Here is a 10,189-nt window from a genome sequence, read left to right on the forward strand (position 1 = left end):
GTCTCCCAAAATCCCTTTAATGCCTCCATTGGCAAACTATAACAGGAAGCTAACTAGCAAGGGAGAATAGGAAATGTCTTTGTCAGAGTTCCAGCCCTCGCATCACAGAATAAGAGAAAGACATGCTTGGAACTGAAACAACAACAGGGAAGTAATCAGCACATGAGCGTTTTAAAATTTGCTGGAAAATAAATTAATATAACTTTCCAAGTTATTTTTCTTCCCAGGAACTTTTCTTAACAATGTTTCTACTTCCTTATAAAGGAATCCTAGTAGGTAACAAAAACTGGCTCATATTTAGTAATGGTGTCTTAATAACAAAGCAATACAAATTCTGAAATAGTTTACATCTAGTTTAATATGTAGTTATTTCGATGCACTGATGTTTTTACCTATTTTGTTGTAATTTTTATAATGAATATATATTTCCCCAACTTTACTTATTATCAAATATAAATATTTCATGGTGAACCACTAATTGCCCTCATGATGTCACAGTCCTCAATATCCTAACAAGTGTGAGAATCATGGTATGTGATTTGTTTTGTAGACTATTATGTATATTAGTTATTGATGTATAATTGACTTTTACATTTGTTTCAGGTACACAATGGAAAGATTTGATATTTGTAAGTATTGCAAAGTGATCACTTCAGTAAGTCTAGTTAACATCCATCACCATACATAGTTACAAAAAAATTTTTTTTCTTATGGTAAGAAATTTTAAGATCTACTCTCTTAGCAATTTTCAAATATGCAATACGGTATTATTAACTATAGTTACCATGCTGTACATTACATCCCCATGATTTATTTTATAATGGATCCCCTTCACCCATTTTGCCCAACCCCCACACCCTGCCCCTGGCAACCACCAAACTGTACTCTGTATTTATAAGCTCTCTTTTTTCACTTGTTTCTTATTTGAAGGCAGTAGTTCTTCTTTGAATTGAGAATGAAGTAAAATTGAGAATGAAGAAACCAAGAACAACTTCTTGTCTTAGTTATTTTAATTGACCATCCGTATTCTTTGCCCTAGAATGTTTTTATATAACCCTGTGGAGTGAAGAATAAAGCACGATTTTACCAGGGCTTACTAGACACGGCTTATTGAGATGTTTGGAAAGCATTCATACCCTAACATTAATGCTAGTGAAGAACCTCCCACACCAAAATTTGTGATTGTCAAATCCAGATACATATAAAACCCACTACTAATTTCTAGGGAAGAGAATTTAAATTTAATGGGTAACTTTTAAGAGCCAAGAACTGTGTAATTTCCTTTGTATCAGAAGTGTGACAACTTATGAAAGTTCAGATAGCTGGTGTGGTACAGGGGTCAACCTTATTTACTTCTCAATAGCATACATGTCTGTGATGGTATACCTTGACACATCATTTACTAAGCTTGATCTTCCTTTATTAGAGCAGTGGTCTTTCATATGCTTTGCTACATTCCCCTTGAAACAATTTTTAAAAATAATGCACTCCCTTTTACATTTTTAAGTTGACACCTACAATGTTTTCATAAGTTTAAATAATGCAAAGATATAATTTCTAGCATGTTTTCAATAGGCTAGATATCTTCATCATTCATTAAACACACACGAGCAAGCTCTTTTTTTTTTTTTTTTTTTTTTTTTTTTTGCGGTACGCGGGCCTCTCACTGCTGTGGCCTCTCGCTGCGGAGCACAGGCTCCGGATGCACAGGCTCAGCGGCCACGGCTCACGGGCCCAGCCGCTCCGCGGCACGTGGGATCCTCCCAGACCAGGGCACAAACCCGCGCCCCCTGCATCAGCAGGCGGACTCTCAACCACTGCGCCACCAGGGAAGCCCTCTTTTTTAACATTTAGAAATTTTGCATGGTACCTTTTACTTGAAATCATTTCCACTCCACTTTCATCACTCAATTTTATCTTAATGTAACAACTGCTTACCCTCAAAAATCTTTTATTAAGTCTTGTTTTACTTCTCTGCAAAAAAAATGAAATTTTAATTCTTATCCTGTGACCAAAATGCTCTGTGTCAAAGTTTTCTTAAAGATTTAGTTATTATAATTATTAGTACCCAGTTGATTAAAATAACAAATACCTCTAACATTTTAATAATTATTAACATACAGAGAGTCACACTGGGACTTCCGTAGTGGTCCAGTGGTTAAGACCCCACGCTCCCAAAGCAGGGAGCCCAGGTTCGATCAGGGAACTAGATCCCACACGCAGCTAAGAGTCCACATGCCACAACTAAAAAAAAAAAAAAAATCCTGCATGTCACAACTAAAAAGATCCCACATGGGACTTCCCTGGTGGTGCAGTGGTTCAGAATCCGCCTGCCAATGCAGGGGACATGGGTTTGATCCCTGGTCTGGGAAGATCCCACATGCCGTGGAGCAGCTAAGCCCGTGCGCCACAACTACTGAGCCTGCATGCCATAACTACTTAAGTCCGTGCGCCTAGAGCCCTTGCTCCACAACAAGAGAAGCCACTGCAATGAGAGGCCCGCGCACCGCAATGGAGAGTAGCCCCCACTCGTCGCAACTAGAGAAAGCCCACACGCAGCAATGGAGACCCAGTGCAGCCAAAAATAAATTAATTAATTAATTTAAAAAAAAAAAAAGATCCCACATGGCAACAAAAATCTCGCACTCAGCAACGAAAATCCTGCATGCTGCAACTAAGACCCGGCACAGCCAAATAAATAAATATCTTTCAAAAAAACAAAGAGCCACAATTTGGCCCTCCTTTGGCCAAGAACTTTCCTTCCTGATGAGAAGTCCATATGCAAAGAGACATGCATGTCCAGAGCTCACAAACCCCTTCAGACCATGCTTTGGGTATCTGAGAATTCCTCACTCAAGTAGTATCAAGCTTGCTTCCAGAGCCTGTACACCTCTTCTGTGTCCAAAGCTCCATCCCTTGATCTCTCCTATGAAAGGTGAAAGTGTTGCCTATGTGTACATGGTGGCCAAGTGGAAGCTATTTGGTAAGATTAGACAGAGCTTAGGCATGCAAGCTGGAGTGTCCAAACCTAAGGCTCCTTATGGCATGGGACAGGGATGGGGGTGGGAAGAGAAGGGCCTGGCTGGGGACTTCCACTTGTCCTGTTGACTCAGGTCTCTAATTATCAGTGGGCAGTTTTGCTTCTATATGATTTATTTTGGAGACCACTGGTCTTAAGATATGAATGTGGTTTGAATTAGGGTAGTAAATGGTAAAGTCAATGAAAAATGGTCAAATTGGGATGCAATTTAAGTGTAGAACTAACAGGAATGGCTGATGCTTGGATGTGCTTATGAAGGAAAGAATAAGTTAGATATAATGGCTAAATTTTTGTCCTGAACATCTGGATGAATGGTAGTGTCATTTGCCAAGACAGAAAACAAGTATGTAGCAGGTGTCTAGGATGGGGGTGGGGGTCATGTTAACTTTGAGGTGCTTGTTGGGTATCAAAGAGGTGATATCAAGTAGGCATTTAGATATATGTGTGTATAGCTCAGTGGAAAGGTTGGTACAAGAATAATAATTTAGGAATTTCAATTAAGATGGAAGTTATATAATGACCAACAGGAACTGGCTTTTACAATGAAGGTATTTGTTTCTCCACTTAGCAAGAAGTTCATCTGGCTTATCAGCTGAACAGTTATATCAAATGCATTTTATATCATTAATTTTCATAGTGGATACCTTTTATCAAGTGCAATCAGTTGATTAATTACAGAAGCTTGGTTTTAGTGGGAAATCATGTAAAACGATACCACTAACACATTTAAATTTTATCCTACATTTACCATTGCAACAAAAAGAATAAAATATCTAGGACTAAACCTACCTAAGGACACAAAAGACCTGTATGCAGAAAATTATAAGACACTGATGAAAGAAATTAAAGACGATACAAATAGATGGAGAGATATACCATATTCTTGGATTGGAAGGATCAACATTGTGAAAATGACTCTACTACCCAAAGCAATCTACAGATTCAATGCAATCTCTATCAAACTACCACTGGCATTTTTCACAGAACTAGAACAAAAAATTTCACAATTTGTATGGAAACACAAAAGACCCCGAATAGCCAAAGCAATCTTGAGAACAAAAAACGGAGCTGGAGGAATCAGGCTCCCTGACTTCAGACTATACTACAAAGCTACAGCAATCAAGACAGTATGGTACTGGCACAGAAACAGAAAGATAGATCAATGGAACAGGATAGAAAGCCCAGAGATAAACCCATGCACATAAGGTCACATTATCTTTGATAAAGGAGGCAGGAATGTACAGTGGAGAAAGGACAGCCTCTTCAGTAAGTGGTGATGGGAAAACTGGACAGGTACATGTAAACGTATGAGATTAGATCACTCCCTAACACCATACACAAAAATAAGCTCAAAATGGATTAAAGACCTAAATGTAAGGCCAGAAACTATCAAACTCTTAGAGGAAAACATAGGCAGAACACTCTATGACATAAATCACAGCAAGATCCTTTTTGACCCACCTCCTAGAGAAATGGAAATAAAAACAAAAATAAACAAATGGGACCTAATGAAACTTCAAAGCTTTTGCACAGCAAAGGAAACCACAAACAGGACCAAAAGACAACCCTCAGAATGGGAGAAAATATTTGCAAATGAAGCAACTGACAAAAGATTAATTTCCAAAATTTACAAGCAGCTCATGCAGCTCAATAACAAAAAAACAAACAACCCAATCCAAAAATGTGCAGAAGACCTAAATAGACATTTCTCCAAAGAAGATATACAGACTGCCAACAAACACATGAAAGAATGCTCAACATCATTAATCATTAGAGAAATGCAAATCAAAACTACAATGAGATATCATCTCACATCAGTCAGAATGGCCATCATCAAAAAATCTAGAAATAATAAATGTTGGAGAGGGTGTGGAGAAAAGGGAACACTCTTGCACTGTTGGTGGAATGTGAATTGGTGCAACCACTATGGAGAACAGTATGGAGTTTCCTTAAAAACTACAAATAGAACTACCATATGACCCAGCAATCCCACTACTGGGCATATACCCTGAGAAAACCATAATTCAAAAAGAGTCATGTACCAAAATATTCATTGCAGCTCTATTTACAATAGCCCAGAGATGGAAACAACCTAAGTGTCCATCATTGGATGAATGGATAAAGAAGATGTGACACATATATACAATGGAATATTACTCAGCCATAAAAAGAAATGAAATTGAGCTATTTGTAATGAGGTGGATAGACCTAGAGTCTGTCATACAGAGTGAAGTAAGTCAGAAAGAGAAAGCCAAATACCGTATGCTAACACATATATATGGAATTTAAGGGAAAAAAATTTCATGAAGAACCAAGGGGTAAGACAGGAATAAAGACACAGACCTACTAGAGAACGGACTTGAGGATATGGGGAGGGGGAAGGGTGAGCTGTGACAAAGCGAGAGAGAGGCATGGACATATATACACTACCAAATGTAAGGTAGATAGCTAGTGGGAAGCAGCCGCATAGCACAGGGAGATCAGCTCGGTACTCTGTGACCGCCTGGAGGGGTGGGATAGGGAGGGTGGGAGGGAAGGAGACGCAAGAGGGAAGACATATGGGAACGTATGTATATGTATAACTGATTCACTTTGTTATAAAGCAGAAACTAACACACCATTGTAAAGCAATTATACCCCAATAAAGATGTTAAAAAATAAACCCACATAAAACCCCAACAAAGCAATAAGTGATGTTGACTAAAAGTGAAATGAATTTAAGTAATATGGGTATGTATATGTGCACAGGCAGACTTATATCGTGTGTGGACAGAATGGACAGATATGGAAAGTCTATAACTGGTCATATACTCAACAATACATTATGGACACATTCCAATGGAAATTGATTATAGATCAGCATCACTGTATTTAAAGGATATAGCATTGCATTATTGGAATTTACTTTGATTGACTAATTCTATAAAAACATTTTGGACAAAAACACTGTGTCATATGTTTATGCATGATTATGATTTGTCTAAGAGAACTTTTTAGACATGAGGTTGCCAGCTTAAAGGGAATGCCTATTAAAAGTGTGCATGTGGGGCTTCCCTGATGGTGCCGTGTTTGAGAGTCTGCCTGCCGATGCAGGGGACGCGGGTTCATGCCCCGGTCCGGGAAGATCCCTCATGCCGCGGAGCGGCTAGGTCCGTGAGCCATGGCCGCTGAGCCTGCGCGTCCGGAGCCTGTGCTCCGCAACGGGAGAGGCCACAACAGTGAGAGGCCTGCGTACCAAAAAAAAAAAAAAAAAAAAAAAATGTGCATGCGTGTATAAAAGTCACACATATATGCATTGTTCCCAAAACAATGAAAAATTTAAACTCACCAACAGCCACAAGTTTGCATCACAGTCACATAAACCTGTTTTCATCCCATTCCTTAAGTCAGCAAACTGTGACATTGCTGATCACTTCCTTATTCCAGAGAGCAGAAATGTGATTTCAGGAACCTATCATGCTCTTTCTCCTATTTTTTTTTTTGTTTGCTCCATCTCCTAAACTGAGACAGTCATATCATCTTAACCATTTTTCTTTTGTGATCCTATGCTACATCAACTCTAAGGATCCCATCTATGTGTGCCAGGGTAATACCACAATATATTAAGCAGTGTGATTTTATCACTACCATTTTCTCAGACTTAATGAGCCTTTGCCTCTTGGACAAAATGCCAGGAGTCTTAGAGCACATCAAGAGCGTATTCTTATAAGAGAACCAGGGGAACACAATCCAAAAGGCTCAACATTAGATTTACAAATGCAATTTCTCCCTGCTGCATCCCAAGGCATTAAGAGAATAGTTATCTGGCAGAGTCAGTCTTTCCTGCTCACCCTTGACTGAATGAAGCTACGCACTTGATGAGTGAACAGAAATCTGAGTGAAGCATGGGGGTTAAACCTACACAACTATAGCCATCAAGGTAAGTACTTTAAGTCAATAATAAAACAGCAACATAGTGTTTGGCGTTTAAATAGGAGATGTTTTCTTCCCCAGGAATGGATAATGACGTGCCTAGAATCTCCCCAACTCATAAAGTGAACAATTCAGTAGAGAAGACATAGCTGTGGGCATGTCTAGGCAGGGCACGTCTGACATTATAGGTCTGCAGAGATCCTACATGCATTAGGCCAAAAGCCAGTTTTTCTCATGCTCCTGATAATGTTTGAGAAGTACAGTAGAAACAGAACTGATAGAAGTCCTAGATTTAGGAACAAGGGATATAGCTGTGATGATTGAAGACTGATAAATAAGGATCAGACGGCTCCTACATAAGTCATCAGAGAGCAATGTGAATGGATTACATTAAAATAATAGCCCAATAAATTAAACGCATTTTATTACATTTTATGAGCTCAATCTAGGTAAATTCAGAGCCTGTGTGGGGAAGGGAGTGGTGAAGAGACCCTGAATTGGCTAAAGGAATACTGAATTTCTTAGGTTTTTCCAGATGTGACAGAAATTCAGTTTCTCTCATCTAACAGGTTGAGGAGCCAAAAAATTAATGCATTATTTAAACTAATTTTTTTTGTTTTTTTTTTTTGCGGTACGCGGGCCTTTCACTGTTGTGGCCTCTCCCGTTGCGGACTAACAGGATCCGGACGCGCAGGCTCAGCGGCCATGGCTCACGGACCCAGCCGCTCCACGGCATGTGGGATCTTCCCGGACCGGGACACGAACCCGTGTCCCCTGCATCGGCAGGCGGACTCTCAACCACTGCGCCACCAGGGAAGCCCTAAACTAATTTTTGTTTGCTGAAATTTTGACACTGAAATTCCTAATTGAAACATATGGGTGAAATAGATAAAGTAAATAATGCTGAAGTATAAAGATCCACCTCTTTGGGACTTCCCTGGTGGCACAGTGGTTAGGAATCTGCCTGCCAATGCAGGGGACACGGGTTTGGGACCTGGTCCGGGAGGATCCCACATGCTGCGGAGCAACTAAGCCCGAGTGCCACAGCTACTGAAGCCCGCACCTAAAGCCCGTGCTCTGCAACAAGAGAAGCCACCACAATGCGAAGCCCACGTACTGCAACAAAGAGTAGCCCCCGCTCACTGCAACTAGAGAAAGCCCACGTGCAGCAACAAAGACCCAACGCAGCCAAAAATAAATTAATTAATTAAAAAAAATTCACCTCTTCTACTACATAGTTTTCTGTGGAGCATTTTTCTTTTAACTTTTTAAATTTAGCTACTGGAATAGTACACAGTAATGCTTTGTGAGACACCAAAAATAAAGAATATTGCTTTACATAGCAAAGAGATTACCAGAAAAGGAATATGAAGACTGTAATTTGGAGATAAGAACCACCTAAGAGAAGAATTTCTCCAAAGATCTTAACAGTAAGATTCCTTTAGATGGTCAAAAAATATAAGCTGACATTTCACCTCAGGTCTCCTCTCTGACCAGCTGATGTGTTACTCCTGCCTCACTCCTTTTCACTTACCTAAGCTTGTGGCTCCTGTCACCATTCTCTCTTCCAGCCATGGCTCCTTCCCATTCTCAAGTAAGGAGATTACAGATGGTTTAGGCCTTCTGGTTCCTGCTTGACAGAAGAAAAAGAACCTATCAATGCTATGAACTTCCCAGAATTGTGAAGCAATGCTTTGATAACCCAGAATAAGGAGAATTATAGCTACCCTAGAATTCTTTTTCACACAATACTATCCCCAGCCAACTCTATCAGAATGCAGATTCCAGGGACCCATGTCCAACATTCTCAGAATGAATCACCATGGGATGGATGTTCAAAATCAGAATTTTTACCATGCTTAAGGAGACTTAATATAAATAGAAATTTTAAAACTAATGACCAAATAAGGATAAGAAAATCATCTGAAGAATAGGTAAGATCAACGTCCCAGCATTCTGAACATTATGAAACAGGCAACATGAACCTGCTCATTTCTAATTCCACAAAGCACCTAAAGCTTCAGAGTATAGGAAACATACTGGCATACCAATCATAATTTCCCCCAGAGTCATAACGTAGCAAACAAAGGAATATGGAACTCTTATTTTGAGTTTAGAAAGAATGATATCCTTACCCAGTGAAACCAGGTTGCTTTAGTTCTCCAACATTACACCTTTGTACAAGTCCCTCTGAGCAGGGTCCAGGAATTCCCACTCCTCCTGAGAGAAGTCAATGGAAACATCCCTGAAATTCACCAACCTCTAAAATGAGAAACCCTTTATGAGTATGATTGTGCATGCCACTTTTATCACAGAGAAAACTTTTTATTAAGGGCATTAATAAAAAGTCTTAATTTAAGGATTGTCTATGGTAGTGTTTCTGGTGTAGCTCCAAAAAAGGTAATTTTGAGTGTCTGCAATAATCCTAGTTTTTTAAACTCTACCTTAGCTACTTCAGATTTTACTATATTTTAAAGAACAAAGAGTTTTTACACATAAGAAAAAATAGCAAACAACAAACAAAACTGAAGATTCAATCAAAAATAAAAGTGTATATGATACACACTGAATGCTTTAAAATCCTTACACATGAGAGATGAGGGTGGGCTATAGTACAGACCTGCATGCAGCCTTCTGTAAATTGCAGGGTCAAATCCCATCATTCCTCAAAGAAAATAGTTCCTGGCTCACTGTCATTTACTCCAACTCAACTCTTGTCTCAATTCATGGGGATTTCATATAGGTTAGAGACTATATGCTGAAAACTATAAAACACTAATAAGATAAACGGAATATGATTCAAAGAATGATATCCCATGCTCTTGGATTGGAAGAATTAATATTTTTAAAATGACCATACTACCCAAAGCAATCTACAGATTTTATGTGATCCTTATCAAAATACCCATGACATTTTTCACAGAACTAGAACAAATGCTCCTAAAATTTATATGGAATCACAAAAGACCCAGAATTCCCAAAGTAATCTTGAGGAAAAAGAACAAAGCTGGAGGCATAACCCTTCCATACTTCAGACTACATTACTAAGCTACAGTAATCAAAACTGTAGTACTGGCACAAAACCAGATATGTAGATCAATGGAAAAGAATAGAGAGTCCAGAAATAAACCCACACACCTTGTCAGTTAATCTGTGACAAAGGAGGCAAGAATATACAATGGAGAAAAGACAGTCTCTTCAACAAGTGGTGTTGGGAAAGATGGAGAGCTACATCTA

The sequence above is a fragment of the Delphinapterus leucas genome, chromosome 20, assembly GCF_059928025.1.
Source record: "Delphinapterus leucas isolate spDelLeu-1000000601 "Yukka" chromosome 20, BTC_Dleu_Yukka2, whole genome shotgun sequence".
NCBI classification, from domain to species: domain Eukaryota; kingdom Metazoa; phylum Chordata; class Mammalia; order Artiodactyla; family Monodontidae; genus Delphinapterus; species Delphinapterus leucas.